At 36.3% G+C, this 27,662-nt stretch overlaps 1 protein-coding gene and 1 long non-coding RNA gene across 7 annotated transcripts in view; both read right to left on the reverse strand.

The window, feature by feature from the left end:
- The window catches only part of LINGO2 (leucine rich repeat and Ig domain containing 2), a 478,753-nt gene that overhangs the window by 369,951 nt on the left and 81,140 nt on the right, over positions 1–27,662 (reverse strand). The window lies entirely within an intron of this gene.
- On the reverse strand, positions 20,106–26,884 carry LOC135290298 (uncharacterized). Its single transcript, XR_010353047.1, has 3 exons — positions 26,211–26,884; positions 24,387–24,615; positions 20,106–24,122 (listed from the first exon to the last, which is right to left on the reverse strand). It is a non-coding gene; the product is annotated as an uncharacterized LOC135290298 (long non-coding RNA).

Raw genomic sequence — 27,662 nt, forward strand, 5'->3', positions numbered from 1 at the left:
TGAAGAACTATTCAGGATTTTTTCTTCTCTGCAGTCACATAAATTTAAAAAAAAAAAAAGTTTGGACCTCTATACAGTGGGTAATACAGGTATTTCTCATAAACTCTGAGAATAGGTATAGATTCCACTGACATTTCTGGTACAAATTTTTTCTGTTAAATTCTTATCATTTATGTGATAATAATGGTGTAAATTGCACAAAATACAAACATAGCTTTTCAGGAAGATATTTGAATAAGAAACTGTTTACCTCCAGGTTTAATGTCTGTTCTACTTTCCCAATCTTTATAAGAGTCAGAAATCCAAATTATGGTAAAAATTTTGCCCAGGCACCAACATTTCTTTTTGTGACAGAAAAATGGGACTGAATTCAACTATCTGTCTTGTCATGCTGCCTATAAATAAAATATTATAAAAAACCCTTATTCTTCTCTCTTTTCCTCTTCCAACTATAATTCAAATATTATTGAATTGTTAATATTGAAACTTATGGTGTTTCTCTTATTACATTTGATTATAAATAATTTATACAAATAATTTTTTCTTCAGATACAACATTTTCAAAATAGCAAAAGATGTTTTTAAGTTAATGTCTCCATTTTTGTTTGTCATCCATATATTTGTAATAATGTTAGTTACTCCATTTGGTGCCTGAATGCAAGTCACCAATGAAAAAGCATTATTTCAGAGAACTTACAAAAAGCCAGATAAAGCCATATTCCCAGTATTAAAACACAGAAATAAAGGATTGGAAAGTTTACACAGTCTGACAAAGTCTATGGAGAAATAGATCCAATAAATCTTGGGCATATCTTGTAACTACAAGAAAGTGCTATCAGCTTTCCTTATTAAGCACAAAATAGGGAAGAAAAAGAAGCACCCTAATGCTATCCAAATTCAAAAACTATTGTGTGGCATTATATACTCCTGGGTTTACCTGTCACAGTCTCCAGTAACTCCTGGAAGCTAAACTTTCAAGTGAGAGGTCTCCAAAAATGAGATTTTTTTAAAAAGCACATTCAGTTCAGTATGAAATTCTACAAATATCTAAAGAAGCTTTTTTCTTCTAACCAATAGGGCTACAGTTCTATCTTTGTAAGATCTACTGCCAATTATACGGCTTTAATCAGTGAATTGAAGGGAACAGCTACAGAACTAAATAATGCAGAAATAATACTACAAATTATATTCTCATATTTTGATTTTTAATAGTTTTAGTTGAGAATAGGTATGGTGCAGAACACAGTGTAACACGAATGACCAAGGGGTATTCTATTTTCCTGGCTATTTCTGTTTCAGCACCATTGGACAAGATGAAAGAAAAACTCCCTCCTTGCATTGTGTAAAAAATTTAAAAAACAACAAAAGAATTACTTGTTGCAAAAGCTGAAACAAAAATGAATATTCCTTTCGAAAACAGACATCAGCCCAAATATAATTTTCTTAGTCCAGGACACTTCTGGTCAGCACAAATACTGTGTTTTGCAGGAAGAGGAGGAAGTAGAGTATTATATCAATGTGTATGTACACCCATCTCTAGCAACAAAAATTGTACAAAAAGTGTTCTTTCGTTATCTCTTTGTTACCACTTCAAAAAATAGAATAATTATGCTTACATTGAAGAAGGAATATTTGTGTCAAGGCAAAAATCTGCCATGAATAACACAGCTGTGTTTTGTTTGGCTAAAAAAAGAAGTTTTTCAATGGAGAAATACTACCTATAACCCCCAGTCATTCCTGTTCATTGCCTTTGAATCTTCTCCAACTGGACTACTCTGTCTGTAATGCAGCACTATTACTTCCCTCACTTCCACTTTCCCACATTTGAAATGAAAAATTGATGTCTTTACGTATATTAACGTCTTAACTTAAGAAAACAATGATAAATTAAATGTATTTCACCCTATTTTTACTGGAAGTCATGTTTAATGCCACTAGAACTCTCATTCAGGATGTTTTTCTACACTTTAAATAATTTGGTCATGTTCATAGGGTCATGATTATTTAAAAACTCATAATCACATATTTCTGTATCAAGATGAATGTAATTTTCAGAGATGTTACTTTGATGGATTAGATTTACTCAAAATGTTTTAAGGAAGCACTTAAGAAAGATTCCTATAAGAGAAAGTCCATCTATGCTTTCCAGCTTTTAAACACATATCCAGTCCAAGTTTCTGTTGAAACTCAGCAAAACTCATTAATAAAACAATTTACTTGAGTCATATAGTATTTCTGTAAATAATCTTGTGAGCTACTCCCACTTGACTGTTGTTTTCATTTATGTAGGCCTACTTGTACTAAGGTGACTACAAATACTTGCAAATTGTACAGATAAAAAAAATCTAAATATGTGTACTCGCCAAACCAGTAAAAAAAATCACAGTGGTCATTAAGCATAATTCTTTACAGGAGGATATACACAATTTTCAGCTTCACATAAATAACAATTACTCCATCTTCCCCATTGACAGTGTGTTGGATTCTGCCTGTAGATTACTATTTCACTATCTGCTTCTTATGCAAAGCAAGGATTGCAATGCTTGGGTTCTTTGTTGACTGAAGATACCAGTAAGAAGAAGCTTCAGTACAGACATGCTGTACAAGAGGTGCTTTCTGGGGAGCTTTGTAACACTGCTTTCACAGATGCTTCGTTCAGTTGGCAGGTCATAGTCCTGTAACCAGGCTGAAACTCCTCTACAGTTAAAGATGAAAATGTCACTGCTGCAACAATTTACATGTATACTAAAGAAAATTCTTTCTCCTCAGTGTCAGGTATAAAAGAATACATATACATGTACTTCAGGGACTTTTGACTGAAATCAGAAATTCTCCCAAGAGTTGCTGGAACAATTTGATTTCCCCTCTCCCCTACGTGAAGGCAGCTTTTATTTAAAGAGATGTGGAAATACTACAGAAATATCTACAGGAGATATGTAGCTATACCAGAGAGTATACCTTGTACAATAGACTAGGTATGTTTCTGTAAAGTGTAAAAAGGTCCCCAGATGGCCTGTGAATGGTTCTGTGAAAATTCCCAATATCCTGTACTACAAATAGGTACAAATATTCTGTTCTCTAAACAGAAACCTCTGGCACTAAAACACAACATGACTGTGTGCTAAGCATATGCCCTCATCTTGATTACCTGGTTTTAGCCAGGTATTATAATTTTATAATATTTTTTCCTATAATCTAAAATCTTTCCTATTCAAGAAATATTTGGGTGGAAATTAAAATTATTTTAATGCAAGCATGATTAATAAGTCTTCTATGGTACTTTAAAAGGTTTCCTTTTTCTAGCAGGTTTTATTTTTTATAAAATGAATGTGCTCAATATTGTAAGTTCTTTAGAGATTTTATCTTATTTGCTCTAGTTTCTGCATCATGTTGCTATTCTAATTTTCACTTTTATAGGCAGGCAAAAAAATGCTTATACAGAGTCTCTGCAAACACTTCAGAATAACCTCAAAAAACATATGTTTTTTAATGCATGTAAAAGAGCAGTATTTTGGTTTCTGTGGAAAAGATGTGGAAAACCCAATTATTTCTCTCTGATACTTTTCCTACTATATTTATTACTGATTTTTTTTTTCCCAGCATTTGGATGGACTTCCTCCCAAGTATTTCCATAAAACAAAGGTTCCTAATAAGGTCTTAAGCCTCCTTGTGATACAGCAATTCAGTACAGCCACTAAATCTGTGCACAAACTACAGGCAAATACCAGCCTCAATTATCATATTACTTGCATTTTCCAAAAGCCCAGCAATAGCTGTATCCTGAGATAAAAATGACACTGTCAATTAATTGCAACATCTATTCAGAAAATGATGTGGTGTTTCCTTATGATAACTACTATCTAAGTAATTGTGCTAAGACACCCATATCAGAGCATCACACAAAAGACAGGAGTTTTGTTTCAAGGAATACATGCCATTTTCACTGCTTATTTTGAATGATTAGTTAAAATAAATTTTTATTATTATTTTATCTAAATTTTAATTGCTACATGTTTACCAAAAAGAGCACAAGACTAATTTTAACAATGCCTTGAATGATCTCTGGTTTTGTCTTTCTCTAGCTCTTGAATAAATTACTTATGTGTGCTTGCTTTCAAAATTAAATGAAATTAAGTTCCTGAATGAAATTTTGTCCATAAAAGCAGGCTTGCTTTTTCACATTTTCTTGATTTTACCATCGCTAATGATTTGATTAGAAGAAACTTGGTAGAATCCTTCATATAACAGAGAAAAATTTTCCCTATGAGTGCTGAAGCCAATCTGAAATAAGTGAAGGTTGCGTTATCATGCTAAAAAAGAAATAGGTTGGATAGGGAAGAAAATGAATTGGGACTTTGATGGGACTTTTTTTCACTGCGATTAAACATCCTACAAGGAACACGCAAAAAAGTGACAGTAGAAAGTTAATCACACTTTTAAACACAGCAATAGGAGAACCAAATTTCTTTCACAGCGAGAGTTAGGAAATAAGGTGAGAATGTGGTAATAAAAGTATCAATACCCAGTCATATGGAGCCATCCAGAAAGAACAGAAAGCAGTAAAAAATTATGTTTGTCTTGAAATAATTCATATACAACTAAAATTTACTATGAACTCTGAAAATTCTCACAAAACTCAGAAAAATATTTGTAGACTGATTATTTTTTTTTCTCAAGGGTACATCAAAGATATCAGATTTAGTATTTTAAATACAACTTAATCAGAGGACATTAATAATGCACAAAATAATGTAAGAAATACAACATATATTCAAATATGAAAGAAAAATACAGAAGAGTTCCTTGTAAGAGTTTCGGACTTCCAGAATTCAGCAACGACAGTACCAGTATCCTTCAGCTCCAACTGGCTAGCCAGATCTGCCCAGGTTCCTTGACAAGATTCAAGAGATGAGGCTTCAGGTACCATTGAGAAAATATTTTTTGGGAGTCTTCCACCCCTGCTTTCCATTAGCATCTCTTTACTTTCACACACCAAGAGGACATGACAACCTCAACTTTCAGGGTGAATATTTTTAGAATAGTAAGCATCTAGAGATCAGCATGACTCAGCTTTCCTCATTTGAAAAGTTGGTTAATTTATTCACTTGAGATCCTCTCATCTTCAGTAAAATTCTGTGCCTGAATTACTCTTTGGCAAGGGTTATTCAGTTACTTCAATAACAATCAGGATTGCAGAACATACATTTTAGATATGTGCAAAACTCTAGCTTGCATGCTGGAATGCAACTTTCATCATAAAACTCCCATGTGTGTGAGTTATCAATGTTGACTTGTTTTAAGTCTTAATAATTTTTTGCCATCTTAATGCTCTGCAGTCAGCAGATTGACTCTATCTTTCAGCTATTACGAAACTTTTCAAAGTGCACTAGGACCTGCCCAAAAAATCTTATGCAAAATATGAAATAAAATTGCCATCAGCTTACAAAACTGCACAGTACTGATGACAAACCACTATCAGCAAACCGTGCCTGCTTTCTGGCAGCAGTAATAAATTCAAGCATCCTGCTGCTTGTAGAGTGTTATCTGAATACACAATGCCAGTGCAGGCTGATCTCTTCAGCACTATGACAAGTACCCGGAGAGTTTTACAATTAATGTTATTATGTACTTCCTGCCAGGAATGCCCTTGAAACTATGAAATGCTCCCTGCTGTATCTGAAAAGGAGAAAACCACTGAGAGACAAGGAAGGGAAGTTCATTTGATAACCTGAGTTGTCTTAAAATGTTGAACTGTGAAGAAGCAAAATCCTTTTGAAGGTAATTGAACTAGTCATTAGCAGTACTTTAACCAGAGTCATTTCAGAGATTTGTGACAGATGTAGGAAAAAGCAAATAGCCTTGATATGTTTCTCATTCTTCCAAGCCTGCGGGATTAGGGGCTGCATTACCATTAGGTATTTAATTCTTTTCAGAACCTTGTACTCAAAAGTTTGGTACTGCTCTATGAACTGGTGAATAGAGAAGCTACATTTTATGTCTTTTGAACTAAGACAGATCTAAATTAATCTTAAAGAGGACACCCAGTCACCTAACTCAACTGTGTTCTTATTTCTAGCAACACTGTGAAAAAGCACTCCATGACTAAGCACTCCATTTGACGTAAAGCACTGGAGACTCTATCAAGTATGCTGCTAATGTCAAATCTTTACATAATGTTTCAAAGTTTAAAGTAAATCAAACCAAAACAAAAAGCAATCAAACAAAATTGTCCCAACCCACAAAAATGCCACAAATTGCATTATGATTCTGCTAGACCATCCAATTGTATTCAGGGCCTGTCCTTAGAAATTATTTTTTTGTTGAAGAATAAACTAAAAGTCTAGTCTCCTGTATTAAATTAACTGAAATAAAACAAATACATCTAATTATTTGAAAATTACAAAAAAACTCTGTTTTTACGAATATTCACTATTTCTTACCAATGTTAAAAATACTGAGAACAGAGGTAAAACCAGATGGTTCCATATGAAAGCAGTAATTATTGCATCAGAACAATGGTTCATATCCTCACTCTGAGAATAGCCAATACCAGCTGCTTTAATGAAAAGTACAATAATCTCAACAGTAGGCTGTTACTGCTTTTCTCGAATTGAAAACATCACAGAGCCAAGTAATTATTTTTTTCATCAGCAAATTCTCTGTAATAAACACGTTCCCAAACTATAATAACTATTTTAAATGGCTGTGCACTTGAGCAAGAAAAAGTAATTATTCTTCAATAATATTTCACACTAAGTTTAGAAATACTCTAGTCATTATTAAGTCACAGAAAAAATACACATGAATGAACATGGCATAGTGCCCATATTTTCCACAGGATGCCACAGATTTCTTGGTTTTTCAGTTTTTTTGGGAAATCGTTTCTTTACATGCCATTAACATATTTGGTGGACACAAATGAAAGATTAGAAAGGTGAAACAATGCCACATTTTCTCCATTTAAGTCAAACTACAGTTCACATCACAACCTTTTAAAATTAAACATTGATTTAAGCTTCTAAATCGGTAGCATGGTCTTCCAAGGTGCTGAGCTAGGCAACCCATCAGTTATAGACAGAAGATTGTATAAATTATTTCTGCAACTGGGGCTTTAAAAACATTCCCCAAAACAGACAGACAAAGAAATCCGTCATTCTCTCTAACAAAAACCCTGTTATTTGTGTCTATGCAGTGACCTGCATATAGTCCAGCTTCAGATGATCCAGTCAATAGCTTTCTCCAGCTACTTTTACATTATTACTTTATGGTTTGAGGTTGGTATCTCTGCAGCATCAATGTTTTTCACTAAAAGATGCACAACAAGAGGTTTGCAACCCACCTGCTGAGGCTGTTTGCTCTGTCTGTGTGGATGTGCACATGCACGTGTGCATGGCGTGATGCTGGAAGGCTGTTCAGAACCTAACCTGTGCAGGAGCTCAGCTTCCTCATCCTCAAATATTCACTGGCCATACAACGTCCACAAAAAACTTATTCAACATCACAGAGGCCTCAGTCTGTAGCACCATAAGCTGTGTAACTGCTTTCTCTGCAATAAGTGAATACTCAAGCCAAGTTTTAACCAAAAGCTGGTTTTTACCAAAATATTAATCATATGGGATAAACAATAACTTGGCTGATATTTTAGCCAGGCTAGATTCAAACATATTGTTAAACGAAAAAGAAAAAATTATATATGCATCACACCTATATATCTCTGCATATACACAAATATTTATACTATTGAACCTTAGTAGGTGATACAATAACAAATTCTTCCTACCTGCCCTCAAAACAGAGGGACTTCTTATTTGGGCATTGCCAGCAATATACTATGAAGGGGCTGTATCCAACTGTTGCACAGCACAAGAAAATATCTTCCTAATTTAATTGTGCCACTTTCTTTTCTAAGTGATACAAGATAGTCAGCATTTGAAGAGATATCATTGCAAACTGTATCCTAAGAGTGAAAAGATGGTTACAAAATTCTTATATGCTTCCCTGAAAAGCCACCATATTAGAAAGAAACATGATTTCTCAAAACTTCTGTGAATAGTCTTAGCCTTTTCTAGAGCTGCAGAGTTTCATTACAGGTAAAACTGTTTGAAGATCAAGCTTTGAATTCAACTACTGCTTGACTAAACCAACCTTACCAAAAGTAATGTTGCACATAAATAAATGCAAATAATTTTATACATTTGACTGACACCATGGATCTTAGAGATTCAGGAAAATCTTCTTGGCCTTACCATAATGCAAAGTGAATTCTTCCCTTCAAGTAGAGGTGCACATATAATTCTATCAATAAAATCATATTCAAAAAGTTCTCTAATAAGGGACATATGGTTTGGGGTTTTTTTTTTGAGAAGTAAAGCTAGTACTAGCTCTCTAACTTCTTACACATCAATGTCACCTGGTATATCCCTTGTCCCTCCATCACAACAGGGGTATGCACAGATTGATAGTTCCAGATGATTCACTAGCCTTTACAATTCTGAATATATTATCTTTGGCAGATAGATATTTGATGCATAATTCAATATAGAGTGTATAAAATATTAGGCATGACTACTCAATTGAAGTTGCATAAATATTTCCAGTGAAATATTTCACTATCAGCCACTTATAACTTGCACTTCATAGGCTGTCACACAGAGTCTTGGTCTAGGTCTCACGTTGACAAATGAAGAAAAATTAATTTGCTCATTTTGTGTACAAAGGCATACACATACTCAGGCTCCCCTGACTCTGCACATTTTTATGAGAATTGTCACTGCACAGACCTCTCTCCCTGGAAAGCATTTCCTTACTCTTTTAGAGATATGAATAATAGCACACAGCATTCAGTACACTAGAAAAAGCAGAGCTTGTGGAAGGGTTGCAAGTTTACTGAGGGGAGCATCCCCAATGCTGTTTTGTAAAAACCATCGTGTAACCTGTGCCATTCCCCCAGACAGCACCCCACACATGGGCCATCATCTAGCTATACAAACTCCAATTCAGCTGTTGAGGTTGCATCTTTGATAGAGAGTTTGTTGCTCTGGACGTGATTTAGTGTAATTTTGAATGGCAGCAGACACATTAAGGAATTAGATCTTGGGAGAACACAGATTTTTTTCCAAAGCTATTGCTTCCATATTATTTTAAAGTTTATGTTACTGAATACTTTAAGGAACTCTCTTCATTGTTAAGAAAAACCTTGACATTTGTGTGCTCAAGCACACAGGAAGATCTCTTATAAATCAGTCATAGCAAGATTAAATAACTGCTTGTTTTTTTTAATTAACATAAACATAGCAGGTTCCTCTACTGCAATGCACACTAATGGATTCGTTCTGTTCAATGTCTTTATCAACAACCTGTATGAGGAGATTGAGTGCAAGCTCAGTCAGTTTGCTGATGACACTAAAATGTCAGAAATGTCAGACTGCTTGATGGTTCAAAGGGTATACAGGATAGTAAAAGTGAACTCCTCTGTAAATAACCAGTAATTCACAGATGTATCTTTGTAGAAATCCAAGTTATATAAATTAATTTTTAAAGACTCTCCCTTCATATTGAAGATTTTTTGTATACAGTCAGATAGTATAAATATCTTCCACTTCAAAGATCCCAATTGCTTGTCTTATTTTCAGTTTTCAATTGTCCTTTTTCTTCTCCCTTCTATCTTGTTCTTGTATTTAAGGGTTGGTTTTATAAAAACACAACCTATTTTCTAATTTTAAAACATTCTTCATTCTCATCTTCATTTACATCATAAATACATACACAATAGCTGTTTCTGTTCTAAGCTCAATCTGATTAAGTACTGCAGCAGAGAAAGCTTTATTTTTTTTTCTTTTCTGACTGACATTCCAGTTTCTCATCAAATTTAGCTTTAGGAACATATAAAACTTGCCCTATGCAATTATGTAATCAATCAATTATCTGAAACAATCCTAATGAACTGAATTCTAGCATGGGTCAACAGTTCCTCATTCTGTTTTGAAGCATGAATACACACTCATACAAAGCTAATGCCTGCTCCCCATTTCTTCCCTGTGGCCAGTGCCATTCTACTTTGACAAGTGATTTTGCTCTTTACCGGGACTAGATAACATGAAAAGGGAGTAATACAAACCCATATCCTTGAAAAGACATGAGGAGTCTGACAGGAGGAGTTTTTTGTTTTAGTAGCTTGGTTAGGGCAGCTGAAGAAAAATGCTTTTCTAAGTGGAAGAAGGCCGTTTTGCTACTTTCTAGAGGAAAAAAATATGTTTTATGCTATGTGTTCTTTATTTAGCTAATTTTAGTTAATATTTTGAAACAGTTTAAAATTTCTTTAAGGGTCAAAATTTAATCTAAATATTTTGATTAAGCTTATTCAACTCTTATTTTTATCCTGAATACCAATTTGTAAAGAACTTGCCCTATGTTTTTTGGAGTGTTTGTTTTTTTTTTTTTTTTTGGCATTTCACCAATTCAGAGTATGTTTAAAGTTTGAAGAAGCCATAACAGTTTTTGGTACCCTGATGGTATGAGACATATTTTGCAAAATTCTGGCTCACTAGATATGACACACAGGAAAAGCTATTTTCTCTTCTTGAAAGCATATGTGCTTCCTACCGATCTCATTACAAACTTAGCTCTCTCTTGATGGGGTAGTATAATCCTTGCACCAAGAAAGATTTTCTCCCCCTTACAGAACCTGAATTTTTTCTCTCAGACTGTGCACCATATAATGAAAAAATGATAGAAAGGTACAACACTTTGTTAAATAGTCCTTTCCAGCTATCTGGTACCAGTTTGCTTAGGGGAAAAACCATACAAAACATCACCAAAACTGGATCATTTCCAGGGGTCCGAGATGGAGCTTGCTAATACTGCCTGTACATGGTGTTGTTTCACTGGCTGTGTTCACAGAAGGCTGACATTCTCCACAGCCAGTTACCTGCGCTTTACTCTGCCCTCTCAGTCTCTTCCAAGATGGAAAATGTCACCAGTGCAAAGGCTGAGCACTGCTCACTGCACACTTTGCTGGCCACCTGCTCATTCTAGCAGCTATCATCCACCAAGGCAGCAAAAAGTCCAGCATGGTGGTGTTTGAATGCAGGATGACTGATGACAGCAATTTCAGTACCAGCCAAGAACAGGCACTTTGTTTTTAGCAGTCTTCAAAAGGAGGGCAAAGTACTCATTTGAAATTTTCATCTATGCTTATTTTCTTTTTTCCCCTCCAAAAATATAACAATTACTGAAAAATTATTCAGAGAAACTTCACATTCTTGTTCCTAAAGAGTTCACTGGTTTGAGTCTAGCATGACAAGGGAATGACACCTCTATAGCAGGGCAATACATAATAACCATCACTGTCTCTAATAACTACTAATTATATGCAGTCATTTTCAGACTTCCAACAAAATATATGCTGATGAATACAGCAGGATTTTACTCCTCCTCAACTTGCCAGTAATAAATGCATTGCATGAATTAATCATATTCTTGTTAGGCAATGAAAAAATCCAGTAGCTGTTGGGGAGCAAAGCCCCTGGTGCACCAGAAACCATGTCACCTGGGCATACTGAAGCACCCAGAGCATCTGGTGCGTGAGATACGACATAGAAACCTACCTGGCAATTTTCATGTTTCAAGTCTGATCCAATAAAATGTTTTGGGGACTCCTGGACTGGGCTGTGCTAGAAGCAGAGGGCATCAAGCATTATGAAGATAGCAGAAGAACAACACCTTCTCTGGGTTTTCTGCACTGTAAGAAACCATTAACTGGGCACAATGTGTCTGCGTGTTATGCACCAACCACATTGAAAGCCAAGCTGAATGTCAACAATTCTGTTCCACTTCCATAGTGACAAGATATCAATAGTTGTCCAAGGTGGTTTTGCCTGGGATAGAGTTAATTTTCTTCATTCTAGTATGGAATTCCATTGTGTTGGATCTGTGCTGGAAACAGGTTTGATAACATAGGGCTGATTTTGTTATTGCTAAGCAGGGCTTATACAGTGCCAAGGCCTTTGTTGCTCCTCACCCATCTCACCAAGGAGATGGGGGTGTGCAGGGAGCTGGGAGGAGACAAAGACAGAACAACTGACCCAGCTGACTCAAGGGATATCCCACAACATTATACTTTATGTGTTATACACCAAATATAAAGCTGGGAGGAAAAGGAAGGAGGAGACATTCAAAGTGATCATGTTTGTCTTCACAAGTAACAGCTGTGCATGGTGGAGTTCTGCTTTCCTGGACACCTAAACACCTGCCTGTAGATGAGAAGTGATAAATTAGTTCCTTGTTCTGGTCTGTGCAGCTTTTGCTTTATTTGGTAAACTCCCTTTATCTCAATTTACGTGTTTTCCCACTTTTACTATTCTGAATTACTCAGCAGAGTTATTTAAGTGAGTGGCTGTACGGTGCTTATTTACTGGCTGGGATTAAATATGGCCTATCCATGTTTAAATGTTAAATGTCTGGATGAAAAAGTTGGTAAATATAACATGGTGTAACCATAGCTTATCATGTAGCAAAACACAACATTTTGTGGTGAGTTGACCTCACCTGGATGACAGGTGTCTATCTTCTATCACTCCTCCTGAGCTGGACAGGGAATAAAAAATTAGATGGAAAACAATTTTTTTTCAGCTAAGTTGAAATGAGACAGTTTACTAAAGCAAAAGCTGTGAGTTGCGCATGCACAAAGAAAAAAAATTATTTTGTTCTATACTTCCCATCAGAAAGAAACCTCTAGCCACTTCCCAGGCAGCAGGGCTTCAACCACAATAACATAGTGGTTACTCTGGAAGGCAAACAATATAAATAATGAATGCATCCCTTTCTCCTCCTTTTCTTAGTTTCTGTATCTGAGCTGATGTCATATGGTATGGAACATGGCTTTAGTCAAATATGGTCAGCTGACCTAGTTTTGTCACCTCCCATGATCTTGCCTGCTCTTGGCCTACGTATGTGATGCAGGATGACAGAAAGTGTGCTGCAGTGCTGCCATTGCATCAGTGCTGCTCAGAATTACCCAAAATAATGGTGTGCTATCAACACCTTTCCAGCTATCAATGCAGAGCACAGCACTGTGAGGGCTGCTATGGGAAATTGAACTCCATCTCAGTCAGACCCAATGTACATTGTCACTTGTACTCTCCAATTTCTGCCTCTCCTTGTAGACTAGGATAATTATATAATTGGTTTGTAATACACCTTTAAAGCCCACGTAGCTTCTCTTGCCATGGCCAGGGACAACTTTCTTTAGACCAATTTGATTAGAATCCCACCCAGCCTGGCCTGAGTACTCCCAGGGATGATGCATCCACAATTTTTCTGGTCAAGCTCTTCTAGACCTCACCATCATCACACTAAGGAATTTTTTCCTAATATCTAATCTAAACCTGCCCTTTTTCAGTTTGAATCTGTTCCCCCTCATGCCATCACTATATGCCCTGTAAAAAGCTGATTTTCTTTCTTGGTGGCTGCCTTCAAATACTGAAGGCCATAATTAGGTAAACTGGGAGACTTGTCTTCTCCAGGCTGAACAATCCCAGTTGTCTCAGTCTTTCCCCATAGAAAAAGAGCTCCATCGTTTTAATTATCGTGGTGGCCTCCCTGGATTTGCTCTAACAGGTCTATGTCCTCCCTATGTTGAGGACTGAGGACCCCGGGCCTGGGTGCAGGGTTCCAAGTGGGCTCTCAGCAGAGCAGAGCAGAGGGGCAGAATCCCCTCCCTCCCCTGCTGTCCACACTGCTTTGGATGCAGCCCAGGACAAGTTTGGCTTTCTTGGCTGGGAGTGCTCATGGCAGGGTCATGTCCAGCTTCTTGTCAACCAGCACTGCACCAAGGCTGCTCTTGATCTTCTCATCTCCCAGCCTGTGCTGATACCAGGTATTGCCCCATCACAGGTACAACACCTTGCATCTGGCCTTGTGAACCATGTTAATGAAGATATTAAATAACTCTGGTTCCAACACAGACCACTGAGGGTCACCACTTGTCACTGATGCCCATTAGGACTCTGAACTGTTGGCCAATAACCTGTAGATGTCATCATCCAATCACTTTCTTATCCACCTAGCAGTCCAGGTAAGCAACATCTGTAAACCTTCTCATGTCCACTGATGTAGTCACTACAACACACAAAGTCACGAGTGTCTTTGTGTGACAATAGGTTGGTCAGGCAGGACATGCCCTTGGTAAAGCCATGCTGGCTGTCCCCCTCCCTGTCCTCCATGTGCCCTAGCACAGCTTCCAGCAGGATCTCTTCCATGATCTTCCCAGGCACAGAGGCGACACCCACAGGTCAGTTGTTCCAGGAGTCCCCCTTTCTGCCCTTTTTAAATATTGGTATGATGTTCTCCCTTTTCCAGTCACCTGGGATTTTACTTGACTGCCATGACTTTTCAAACGTCATGGAGAGTGGTTTGGCAACAACACCAGCCAGTTCCCTCAGGACTCTGGGATTCATGTCATCAGATCCCATGGGCTAGCTAACGTACATTCAGTTTCTTCAGGTCATGAACCTCATATTTCCATACAGTGGGAAGGACTTTGTTTCCCTTTCCCATCCTGCTATCCATCCACTCAAGAGGTGTGGGAAGCGAGGCTGCCACTGAAGACAGAAGCATAAAAGTTATTAAGTGCCTTAGCCTTCTCATTTGTTGTTACCAGTTTGCTAACACTGGATGTCACAAGACAGTACAAAGCATAAAACCAAAATGTATTTTTTCTGTTATCTCTTAAGAAAACTCTCAGAATAGTATGTACAAAATGTTTTTCCAGACAGGAGACCTTTAAAGACTTCTATCTAAATGCTGTTTGAACATATAATTTTATCAAACATGCTATAATGTAATCAATATTAAAATACCAATGCTAAGAATGTCTCATGTTGGCTTTCATAATTTCATTTTCTATTCCCCTAATTACCTGGTAATGTAATTAGAGGTAAGGTACCATGACATTAATTGAAAAGAAATCAAATTTTGTTTAACATTTATTTATTATAATCATAATATACTTCACTTTCCAAAGAAGCCAAAGTAATTGTTGGCAAGGCTGGAAATAGTTTATGCTCCAATCCAATAATGTATGTGAAGATTGAAATCAAATGTCAAAGCTGAATTTTGCTCCACAATATGCATCTCCAAATGATAATTTCTCAAAGGGATTATTAATGTTTAATAATCTCTAGAAATAGTGCTTCCCAATTTACTCTTTAATATGCAAACTAACTTATCATCCTGCTCATATTTCCTAAGAAAATACAGAGAATATTTCTGGCAAGACTTCAGAATAGTACCACTTAGCTAGGAAAGTATAACTGCTCAATGCCCATATTGAACCCAGTAGTTCTGCTTAGTTGTAAAGCATTCCTGCAAAATTACTTATTGCTATTTAAATAAGATGGAACACCCATAATTAAGAATTTCAAGAGCTGAAGTATATGCTCCCTGAGGTTTATATTCATCTACAATTTTTGGAAGTCATCTTGCAAACCCATTCTACTAAAAATACTGTTGACTGCTGTGATGAAAATCAATTTCAATTTTCTTGTACTGTTATATGGATTAATCCTTGTATCAGGTTGTGACAGTAAAAAACAGAGAAGACTGATCTTTTTAAACAAAAACAGAGGAGGCCATGATAATCTGCTTTCAAGGAAAAAAAGTGTTTTGGGAAACTAATAATGAAGAATAGCATCTGCAATATTTATTTTAAACTTTCATTTTGAACTGTTTTGGAGCATGCAACTGCCTTGCCATTCTTCCCCTAGATATTTTTGTCTCCTTTTTTTTTACTCTGTTAACAAATTATGTTTGGAAATAAAGAGGAGGATAACAAGATCATCTGAGATTTTGAAGAACAAAAGCTGTAAAAGATGTTACAACAAAGGAATAAGAATGTTATCTTCTACCACCAAGCCACCTTGCTAGTGATTAGACAAATATTTGTGACAGCTGAAAAGTGCTGAGCATCACATTTGCTTCTTTTTTTTTTTTTGGTGGCATCTGGAATGACAGCAGGTAACAGAGGAAAGTCCAACACATGGATTTTGAGTCTTCTTCTGGAAGAATATGAGGTTCAGGAAACATGGGTCCTTAGCATATGAAAAACAGCATGAGTTTCTGTGCAGCTTAGTCTCAATACGCAATAGCAAATTCCCACAAAAGTAGGTTAAAGTCCTTATGTGTCAGCCTATTCTGAACCATTCTAGAAAGGAAAGCAGCCCAAAAGAAATTCAGGGAAGACTGAAGCTCTTCTAAGTCACAGTAGCAGCTGTGATCTGGCTTGCCATCTTTAACATACTTTTCAATATCCAAACCCACTTTCTTCATTAGGACTTTCAGAAAAATGTTTGCAAAGATGATCTGTAGTGATTTTTCAGAAAGTACTAGAATCATTCATTTCCTGGAGACCCTGAAGATGCCAGAATGTTATTCAGACTGTTAAGCCAGTAACTCTTCTTCCAAATGTGCTACATTTCCTTATATTCCCATCCTTGGGAAACTCAACTGTTTCTTTCCTTCATCATTCTCCTTCATCAAAGGTGAAGCTTGGGTGCATCTTGGGATGCAGTTATGCAATATGGTGCAACTGCCATTGTCTAAAAATGGCCTGTGAGAACAGAGCTGTCAAATGCCTGGCTCCATGAAAATGTATGATGATTGGAAAGATGCCATATACAAATCTCAAAGACACTCACTGCTCTTCTAAAATGATGTGTTTATAAACCCTTTATAGAAAACCATCAGGGTTCTGATGATTTAGACTGTTGTCCAAATTTAAAAAAAAAGTCAGTGCAATCTGTGCAGAAAACAATGGCATCACAAATGAAGCTCTGTGTTCTTACCTCACTCACAAGGAAAATGTCTTTACCTGGTAATAAACATGAAGATTAAAACCTTCAGGGATATTAAAATATTTTTCTGAACAGCTGAGCTGCAGAGATGATCTCAGAACACAGCTGTTAGTCCTGACATAGTAGCTGCATTAAAGCTTTGGCTTACCACAAAAGCATCTCCCACTGAGATAAATGCTGCTAACTGATGCCAGCAATACCACAGAGTATTGCCAACCACAACTAAAACCCACAGGCCAAAGGCAGTATGTGTCACACACTGACAGTCACTTGCTACTTTCTGTAACAGCCTTCCTCACTTCCATCTTGTTTACCTTTGATGCTTTACCCTCTTCACTGCACATAATATAGTTGTGCTACAAGGAATTTGTATTGTCACTTTTCCTTAGAATGCCAACATGCAATCTGGTGACATAAAAATGCTTGTGTGAAAGAACACATGTTCTTCCACTTTCTGCTCTCCATTTTTAGGTAGTCAGCTGTAAAGAAATGGAAGAATTGCAACTAGATCATTGCACCAGAAATTTAGAAATGTGCGAATGAGCCCACTCAAATGGCAGTTAATTTTTTTCAGAAATCCTGAATTCAGGATAGTTGACTTTTTTCAGATTCGTACTAAATTTTACGAAAAAATAATTAACTTCACTTGACATTTTTGTGCTTGGTTTTGTGCTAGCATTAAGTATAGCGTGTCTGGTGAACTCCAACCACAGCCCAAGGTAGACATTTCAGGTTTCTGCAGACCAGATTTATTTTAAATCTTAGGTAGGAGCCTTATGAACTGATAAATGCTACATATGAAATAACATATAATTACTACGGTCTTATGGTCAGTGTAAGCATGAGGAGGATCATTCATTAATGCTCCAATAAATCTGAGCTGAGTGCTGTGCTCATCAGTTGGCTGCTGATTACACCTAATTAGACAATCCACTAAAACGCAATGCCACTGATGAATGAGCACACCAAGAAACAGAATTTTAGCTTCTGAGATGCCATTTGCCACTGCTTGCCTACACCTTTGTTCCAGTTCATATCCCAAATAACTGCCTGTGACACGGCATCTAAACTACACGTTTTATTTTCTGGAGCCTGGCATTTCACTAAATTATTTTGCCAGACTACAAACCTTCTGTAAACTATGAAGTATGTAAGATAGCAGGTATATGAAGTGCAGACTTTTCATTAAGCTATTTTTCTTCACATTAGGTAAAAAGACCCACTTTCAGTTTTCCTCTGCTGATTTGGTAAAATATATGGTACCAAACAAGAAAATGCCCCTCGTTTTAGAAGACTTGTTCAACAGCATATCCACTGAGGAAAAAAATACTTTAGGATCACATTCTATGCCACTGCCCAACAGTCAAGGCATCTTCGCCTACTTTGTGGACTGTAAGAATAATTTCATCCTTGCTTCCCTGTGAGTAAAAAATTCAATGATCTGCTGGAATTCATAATAGGGAGAAATGATACCATTCTACAGCATTTGCCTGAATCAAGTTCAGAGCTCCACAAATGGATCTGGTAATAACATCCCACACAGACGGCATGAAACAGAAAAGAAACCCCAATACAAAACCTACATTAGCCATAGCATTAACTATTGAGAGAAAGCATTCTGGAAACAAGATTTTGAGATTGGAGAAAGGGGAGAAAGCAATCAAGGAGTTGCAGATGCCCTGCAAACTACCTGCGAAGAGGTTACTTAATAAGGCAGTAGTAGCTTACAGTGATGGGATAGGGTAAAATCTGCTTTTGAGGGCAGGAGTATAGAGAAATTGCAAGAAGCTTGAACAACATTTCAACCAAAGAAAATTACAGGAGAAGAAGGTAGCATCTACATAGAATGAATGCAGAAGAACAGTACAGGTCAGATAAAATGTTGGGAAAAACCATGGAATTAAAGATCTAGGAGAAGTAAAGACAGGCCTTAGGGACAGAGCAGGTAATATGGCCAAAACAGAAAGGCCATGAAGGCACTATGCTTACTAGGAAGATAAGGACAGTTATAAGGATAGGCTATGGAGAGAAGAACTTTATTCTAACTTGGAAGAAATCATTCAGTTGTCATTTCTTGTGTGAGACACAGCATTGCAAATGAGACAGCTTGTTTAAAATAACTCTGAGAAATACTAGGCAGCAGTTTCTGGCCTAAGTTTCTGAAGGAGACAGGAGAATAGAAGAGAGAGCATGAATGAAGAATGCCTGCCTGGCAACAATGGCCCCCTTGAAGGCTACTCAAAAAGAAGTAAGCACAACACCAAAACAGGTGAGAGGAGTAAATGTGGAAATGAAGGCAAGCACCAATATCCATGGGAAGTATTAATGACCAAATTGGTGGAAAGAAGGGAAAGAAGCACCAGAAATTTTGGGATTGGTACATCACAGGCATGACTTTTAAGAAATGAGAAAAAAAATTAAAATTGTGAGAAATAGAACAAGGCAAGGTAGAACACAAACAAAAGGATTAATTGAGAAGGCAATATTTAAAAAAGTGAAATTGGGACTTCCCTAAAATATGTAAGTTAGGGAAGCTGTCTGCTGCCTCTTCTAGGTTTAGAAGAAGGCATTTGTCAATACTGTACAATGCACAACAAAGTAAAGAGAAGATGGACAATGGTGGAGAAATCAACAGAGAAATTTGCTGTCCAGTCTATTTGCAGACAATCAGACAACTTGAGTGGCTGTAAATCATTACAGTGGCATTAATGTTAATGGGATTTCCTCTTTATGTCATTTAATGAACACAACAGGGACTACTTGGGAATGCAGTCACAGATAGCTAGGAGGAAGGTGTCCTAAAAGATATTTTTTACAAATAACTGAGAAAATGGAGAGAAAGGTTGAAAAATGCTGAAAACATTCCCTGTAAAAAAAATTATTGGAGGACTGAAAGTGAAACACCAGCTCTAAATTTAGTTTGGATAGAATTTTATTAATCACCATCAGCTCCCAGAGTTGGACTTTGAAGGTCCTTTAAACTCAATATATTTTATGATTATACAATAAGAACCCTATGCAGACTTATTTAAGTAAGTGCTGCATGGAAAGTACTATAAGCATTCCCTATACTCTGTCTCCAACATGATGACTTTCTTGTCTCTGAAATCTTTTCAGGTAATTCAGTTCTTGCACTTTAGAGCTATACATTACTGAAGCACTGGTGACTGAGAACAGACACACCAACCTTGTAACAAAAACATTCACCAAATGTACTAAAGAGATAAATAGCTTGAGAGCTGAGAAGGAGGAATATGTCAAGAGCCCAGTGAAATAATGTAATTCAAACACCCTCTGCTTGAAAACTTATTCTGACAGGTTTGCTGAAATTAGGCCTAGTTGTTCGCTGCGTAAATAGAGATGAAAAAATATTGTAACTTTAATTAGAGTTTTGGACAGATAAACTGTAAATATCTCAAAAGTCATTTATGTTTGGAAAGTTTCTGATATTATATAATTCTCACTGAACTCATGGCATCATTACTTATTAACTCTGAAAAAATCTATTACTTTCTTTAAGCTAAGGAGATAGATTGACAATTCTAATTGAATGAAAATGTCTAGGGCTTTGATATGCAGCTCAGAAAACTGTGGAGGTGGCTTGAATCAGATGATAAGAGACTGATTTTGGGAGCAGCAACTTGGAAACCATGTTCATTTTTAAAATTAAATAATGCCAGTGCAAACATTGAAATGTAAAAAATCTAAGCATATGTACAAAAATATTGCAGTAGATTTATACAGAAGATTGTTTGTTTTAATTGCAAGATTAAATATGTAGAAAAGAAAGTCAAATGGAACATTGTTATTTTAATACAGAGGAAAGGAATTAATATAAAAAAAATTGTTCAAAATTATATGACAAAGTACTCCCTTTGAAATTTCACACAGCTTTCTAAATACCCTACCTACAACCTTAAAATATTTTTGTTTGAGGTTACAAAAGAGTAATTGCCTATATGCTAAGTATTTCTTAAATGAAGAGAACTCATATGCCATAAAATGATTTCAAAGAGAATTTCTGCTTGCATGCTGAGTCTATTTCAACTGCAGCAACTTTATTTGCAATTTTCCACAATGCGTTTCTATACAACCTAAGTAAATAAACACAATGATAGTTAACAAGTCAATTTTATGCAATTTACTGCAAATTATAGTACTCTTTTGTTGAACTTTTTGTATGCAAAAAAAAAGTCTCAAAAGATGCACACTTTTCCTTTTTTCCCCCATTTTTAGGATACCTTGGAACTCAGTGTCTTGTTATACGAAACATACTGCACTTAAAAAAGAGCAAAGGAATGATGCCAGAAGGGTCTCACAGTACTCTGTCTGCTATGACCCACAAATCCTGTATTCTATTCTCATTCACATGTAGGGAACCAAGAGAATAAGTAGAGTATTTTCAACCCTGGGCTTCTCCAGTTATGTTGACATTGCCATAATGCATGAAGTGGCATGGAAAAGGATAACTGCATACCTTTCCCATCAGCAAATGAGAGGAGAATTGTGCAATGAAGCAATAAATAATTAGAAAATTAAATAAAATAATAATTAATTAAATAATTAATTAATTAATTAATTAAAGGCTGAAATGTTATTGCACAATTTAAATAAAGGCAAAATAAATAGTTATGCAATGATTAAATTGATGTGTATCTTAAAATTGCAAAATAACACAAGACTGAAATAGTACAGTTCTAGCTCATCAAGAACATTAGCAAAAAAATCAATGTTGTGAATGTATATATGTAAATAAAGTTGGCCATTTAAAAAAATTTAGCAGAGAGGCTGTAGCTAGCCATATTACCTATTAGAAAATTTAGACTAGATAAGAAAAAAAAAGCATTAATACATTCTCCTACGAAATGAACTTGCAACTTGATTGTTGTAAACAAGATAAGTTTGTTAATTGGCAAATACATGAGTTAATTTGTGGATAAAAATCCTCACTCTGAAATATTGTCTGATCTGTCATATGATTGCTTATGAAGCAATATTTTTGTGGATGTTATATAAAGAGACATTATATTCTCACCCAGAACATCTACTAATTACTCAGTCTATCAATATAGATATTTTCTCTTTAGCAAAATTCTATTTCGTGTTTTTTGTAACAGAAGGACTTGAGACAGAGGAAAACTCACAATACAAACTTGAACATAGAAGAGATTGGCCCACACTGACATAGGGTAATCTTAGTATAAATTAGCCGGAAAAAAAAAAATTGTCTCTAATTTGTAGTGACCTGTAGTACCACAGATTTTCCTATTACAATGACAGATCTTTGGTAAGCAACTAACTCATTATATTTTTTTACACATATCACATAGAATCAATAGATATAGCAGTAAAAAAATATTGACTAAGATGAGACAGTAAGGAATCCATTCTTGCTTAATTTCTGTAAAGAAATAAAAGAATTAATAATCAAAAATATTATTAAGTAGGATACACAAGACCTTTTCAGTACTTGGAAAAAAAGTGCTTGACTACTTTTTGGTTTGATAACCCTTATTTTCTTGTATAAATGTCATACATGATATATGTCTTAAGACATAACTGAGTATTTCTCCCAACACTTTCTATTTCTCATCATATTCAGTTAACCTTTTTTCCTGTTTTTTTTTTCTTTTGAAAATCAACCATACCTGAACAGACTTAGAAAAATCATGGTACAGTTGTGTAAATCAGAGTTTTAATGCTATTGGAAATTGACAGAGATTTCTGAAGGACTCACTACAAGTATACTATTCTTTGTCTTGGATATTACCAACTATCTCTACAGCTAGTTAGATGATAGTTAGTTCTTAAGTTAGAAAGCAGAGTGGCAGAGTTGTCTTCTGTATTCTGGAAATAGAACTGTAAAAAAGTTACCAGCAGAAAACTCCTTATATTTGCTTATAGTTTAAAAATTGAGTTTCTTCATGCAGAGAAGGCACAGTCTTTTTTTAAAAAATGTTAGTCATGAAAAGAAAAATATGAAGACTTTGAATCTCAGCATATTTTCTAAATGTCTAAAAGGACAGAAAAACCACATATTCTACATATGTTTCCATAGAAGAGTTCTGTGTATGGATTCCTTCTTGCATAAAGTGCAGTTTTAAAATGTTTAAAATTCATCTGCATTTGAGAGTCACAGTATAGCAAAAAAAGCTAGGACAATCTATTACTATATTTAGATGCAGATATCATTCTACCTGTAAAATTGCAAAGATACACCCTGTATTTTCATGGATCTTCATTGCTACTTTCCTTGCTTTCATGTGCGTGAATAGGAAACAGATATCCTAGTTCAGTAGCCTCATGGGAGCCCATTTCTTCTCTCTGCCTCTTAGCACAAGAACAGATGTCATTTCCTGCCGAAATTGTTTCATTCTCCAAAAAAAAAAAGGAAACTGAATGCACTGCAGTCAGTCCAAGGAAATAAAACAATACCATCCAAAACTAGTAATGAAGAAGGAAGGATGATTTCCCATTTGTGCTCCAGCAACTGTGTGAGTCCTCTCTGTAGTATATACAATAATCTGCAGGGCTGTGATACTTTTTGAACATTTTTGAATAATTTTTTTAGCCTCTCTATTTTGCACCAAGAAAGAAGGATGGCTGAAGAACCAGACTGGGAAACAGAAAAATGGAAAACTCAAATACATATCCTAGTGCATATTCTAGTTCTGAGTAACAGAAAATGATGTGAATGGTTTTAGTTGCACTGACGTCAGAACATCGGTATGTGTTGCTTTATATTTTTTGTAGACTCCATGGTGAAATCAGAACCTGAAGCACCTGTGGACACCCACAAAATCTGAGGTCATAAAGAAACTTCACCCTGAGAAGCTGAGGTGACCACAAAGGAAAGACATGCCCATAATAAGTTGTCCATTGGACATGAGATTTGGGGATCGCAGTTTGAGACTGAGGTGACTGAAATGCACATAGATTTTCCCTTCACACATTAGACTCCAAATAAATCTTTTGGATTCCAAGAAAATATCACTGTGAAAGACACAGTGAAGAGATGTCAAAGACAGAGCTAATACTTCTTTCTTCCTTGTTATATGAACAAAACTCCCAGTTTCTCCTCTTTTTATTTTCTTCTAAAATAATAAAATGGTATAGGTATTATCCTTTGGAGCACATTAATCCTCCTGTGGGATTTTGCTCTGCAGAAAGCATTCTTTGGAATGTATCAACAAAGAACTATAAACTGCATTCAAGACCATTACTCTCTACTTAATTACTTTTTTCCTCTGGCATTTCAGAGACTCCATAAAGCTAAGGGCAAAGAAAAAAAAAGTTTCATTAGAAATGTTATAAAAAGTTAAATTGCACAGACAAAAGCATATTAAAGAAAGTCCTTTACAACCACTGAAGTTCAGCTAAGACAATAGCACTGGCAAAGTCAGCTCAAAGAATACCATGTACCAACCACAACTGCAGCAAAAAAGGCAGGTCAATCCCATCTTCCCTTTATATTAAGAAGCTGGACTCCATGGGATCTTCTGACCCAGCATCTATCCTTTTCTGAGGCACACTTACCTCTAATATACCTCTTTTCATGAGGATCAAGTTTCTCCTTAAAGGTAGTCAGGATTTTCTCTCTGCATTATCCAAATGAAAGGCCTATTACAGTCATGGACACAGTGCTGTGAAGTCCAGTTGCCACACGCAGTATGCCAAACTCATGAAACACAAAGTTTGAGATGCTGAAGTCTCCTGTGTCTATCTTCCATGGACATCAGAATAAACATGTTACCTTGTGCTGGTCCTATGATTCAAGAGGGCAATTCTGTTGTTGCTGCTTACCTGATATGTTTGTACTTAAACCTTGCCACATGGCTGCCTCTGTCCCCTCCTTACATGCTTGTTGTGCAGTCTTAAGTCATGTGTTAACATCTCAGTAAGCCTGAAGCAGTTTGAGTTAACCAAGAGAGGGAAAAATAAGAAATCAAGCACCAATAACCAACTTTTTTCCTATGCTGTGCTTGAAAAGCCATCAAAAGTTGTGTGATACTACATATTCAATTTTGGAGCCTTGTGCATTACTATTGTCAGACCCTCTTCTTAATGGAAAGGCTACTTGGCAAAGTTTTTCCTATTTCATAAGAAAAAAATCTAAAGCTAAACTAATTCTGGATAGGTAATAATATATTTAATCACAGAAACTAGTAAAAGTATTCAGTGGGGAAAATTTCAAAGGATATACTGGGAGGAGATACAGAGCTGGAAAATATCGCAAGTAATTGCAAATCCCACTACGTGAAATTTCTGTGGGATAAACTGCAAAATAGAATCAAGGATAGCAACTCAGCTAACTAAAATAAACTTATGGTAATAGTGTAACAGTTTTGAAGAAAGAGAAGATTGGGCTTAGAATCCTGCTTAATCTACAGTGCCTTGAGATCTTGCCTCTAAGAGAAGTAATTAACACATGACTGTGGTCATGATGTAAGTTCTACAACTCGCATCAGCTTGTACTGCCCTTTTTATGGTAGAAAGGTTTCATGTTTCTTTGAGACTCTTCATATTTGAAAAGCTACTAGATATATCTCCTTGTGGCTTTCTTTGTTTGAAAGATGTTTATATGTGTCCCAATCCTATGATAAGAACACTACCAAAAGAAGCATCTTCTAATTTCTTATTAGATTAACATGAAGCAGTATGTCATGAGATGAGAAACAGGACTTAGCATTGGACCAGAAACTCTTTGAGATGAAGAAAAGTACTAAACTTTGAGAGAACTCAAAGGACAAAATCATAGCAATTAAAAGAGACCCAGGAAGCAATGGAGTGAAAAACATAAACTTCAATGCACAATTTAAAATGCTAGGCATTTTAAACATTGTCCAGAAATTTATTTTCTTTCTACTTCCCTTTTTCAATCTCTTCCTTTGTCTCCTCCCACAAAATCCCTACTGATTGAAAATAACATCTGAAATTGCCAATTACCCTAGATACTTCTTAATTCAGACTTAAGGAAAAGTTTCTTGTTTCCTAATCTACATCACATTGCTGAAAACATTACTGTGCTGTTTCTTATGCAGTCATTTCTATGTATTTTTTAATCTAAAATGAATCTAGAATATTATTTATGCATAGACTTAGCATGATTGGTTAAAATGGAAACCAAATGAGAAGCAATCAAACAAGCAAACAATCAAAGCTTGGTTTTTCCTTCCCTTCCTCCTGCTGCTGCTATTTACACAGTATCTTAAGCTACTAATAATTAAAAATCATGGTTCAGTTACCTTTCCTCCGTGAATAATTTATAAGTATAGTTTCCTTACTTCCTAGTTACTAAGTTTGATTAAAAGATACAAAATACTTTTAAAATTTATTTCTGTGCAATGGCTTTTTATTTACCCTTTTTGGTTTCTTTGTGAGAAGACTGAATCTGGGGAGGTCCTTGATACCTGGAAGCCAGCCAATGTTATTCAACTCACATGAAGAGCGAGAAGCAAGATTTAGGAAACTACAGACCTGTGAGTTTTACCTCAGCACCTGGAAAAATAACAGAGAAGATGATACTGAATCCTGTTGAAAGGCATCTAAATGACAATGCAATCATCAGGCACACTCAACATAGGCTCACACAGGGAAAAAGTTTAAACTAGGGTACACACAGGCAAAAAGTTTAACTAATTAATATCCTTCTACATACCTGCCTCCTGGATGAAGGGAAGGTGGTGGATGCAGTAAGGGTGGCCTTTTAGTAAGGCTTTTGACACTGTCCCCTATATAATCTTTCTGGACAAGTTATCCAGCTTTTGCATGAGCAGGTTCAGGATGCTGGGTGAAGAACTGACTGAAGGACAGGACCAAAGGGAAAGGGACTGTTGACTCGTCACCAGTGATATCCTCAGAGCACTGTTCTAGGGTAAGTTCTGCTCAACATTTTTATCAATGATCAAGATTCAGGAGCTGAATGCTACATTAGCAATTATGCTGACAACCGCAATCTGGAATGTCGTGTTGACTCTCTTCAGGGAAAAAAAAAGGCCTTGCAGAGTGATTTAGATAGACTGAGCACTGGGCAGTCATCAATGGCATGAAATTTAACACTGTATTCTGCATCTATGATGGTGTAACTCTGGTCACAAGTATGAACCAGGAGAAGAGTGGCTGGAGATTTGTCCTCAGTGGGGATCTGGGAGTGCTGATTGGCAGCAGGTTCACTGTGAGCCAGTGTGCCAGGGCAGCAAAGAGGGCAAACTGCATCCTGGGGACATCAAACACAGCACGGCCAGATGGTCAAAAGAGGTGATGATTCTGCTGTATTCAGCACTGGTGTAGTCTGAGTCCTGTGTGCAGTGCTGGCCTGCACAATCTATAAGAGGATGTGAGGGTTCTCAAATGTATCCAAAGAAGGACAACAAAACTGCTGCTTCTATGAGGAGTGGTTGAGAACTTTGGGCTTCTAGTTTGAAGAAAAGAAAGTTGAGGGATCACCTCATTTCTCTCTACTGCTTTCGGAGGAGAAGTGGAGAGGGAGGTGTTGACCTCTTTTCTGCGGGGTCCAGTGACAAGAGATATAGAAATGGCTCAATGCCAATGACAGGAGAGGTTCAGACTTGTCATTAGGAGACTTTTTTTTATAGGGAGCACTGGAACAGACTTCCTACGTGCTCAAGAAACGGTGTCTCTCAGCGTTTAAGAGACATTTGGACAATGACCTTATTATAAGGCTTTCATGTTTGCTCAGCCTTGAATAGGTCAGGCAGTTGGATGGGATGATCATTGTAAGTCTCTTCCCATTAAACTATTCTTCCTTTCTTTTGCTTTCCCAATAAAAGGCTATGACTAATCACAATTCAG

This window comes from Passer domesticus, chromosome Z, assembly GCF_036417665.1.
Source record: "Passer domesticus isolate bPasDom1 chromosome Z, bPasDom1.hap1, whole genome shotgun sequence".
Classification (NCBI taxonomy): Eukaryota; Metazoa; Chordata; class Aves; order Passeriformes; family Passeridae; genus Passer; species Passer domesticus.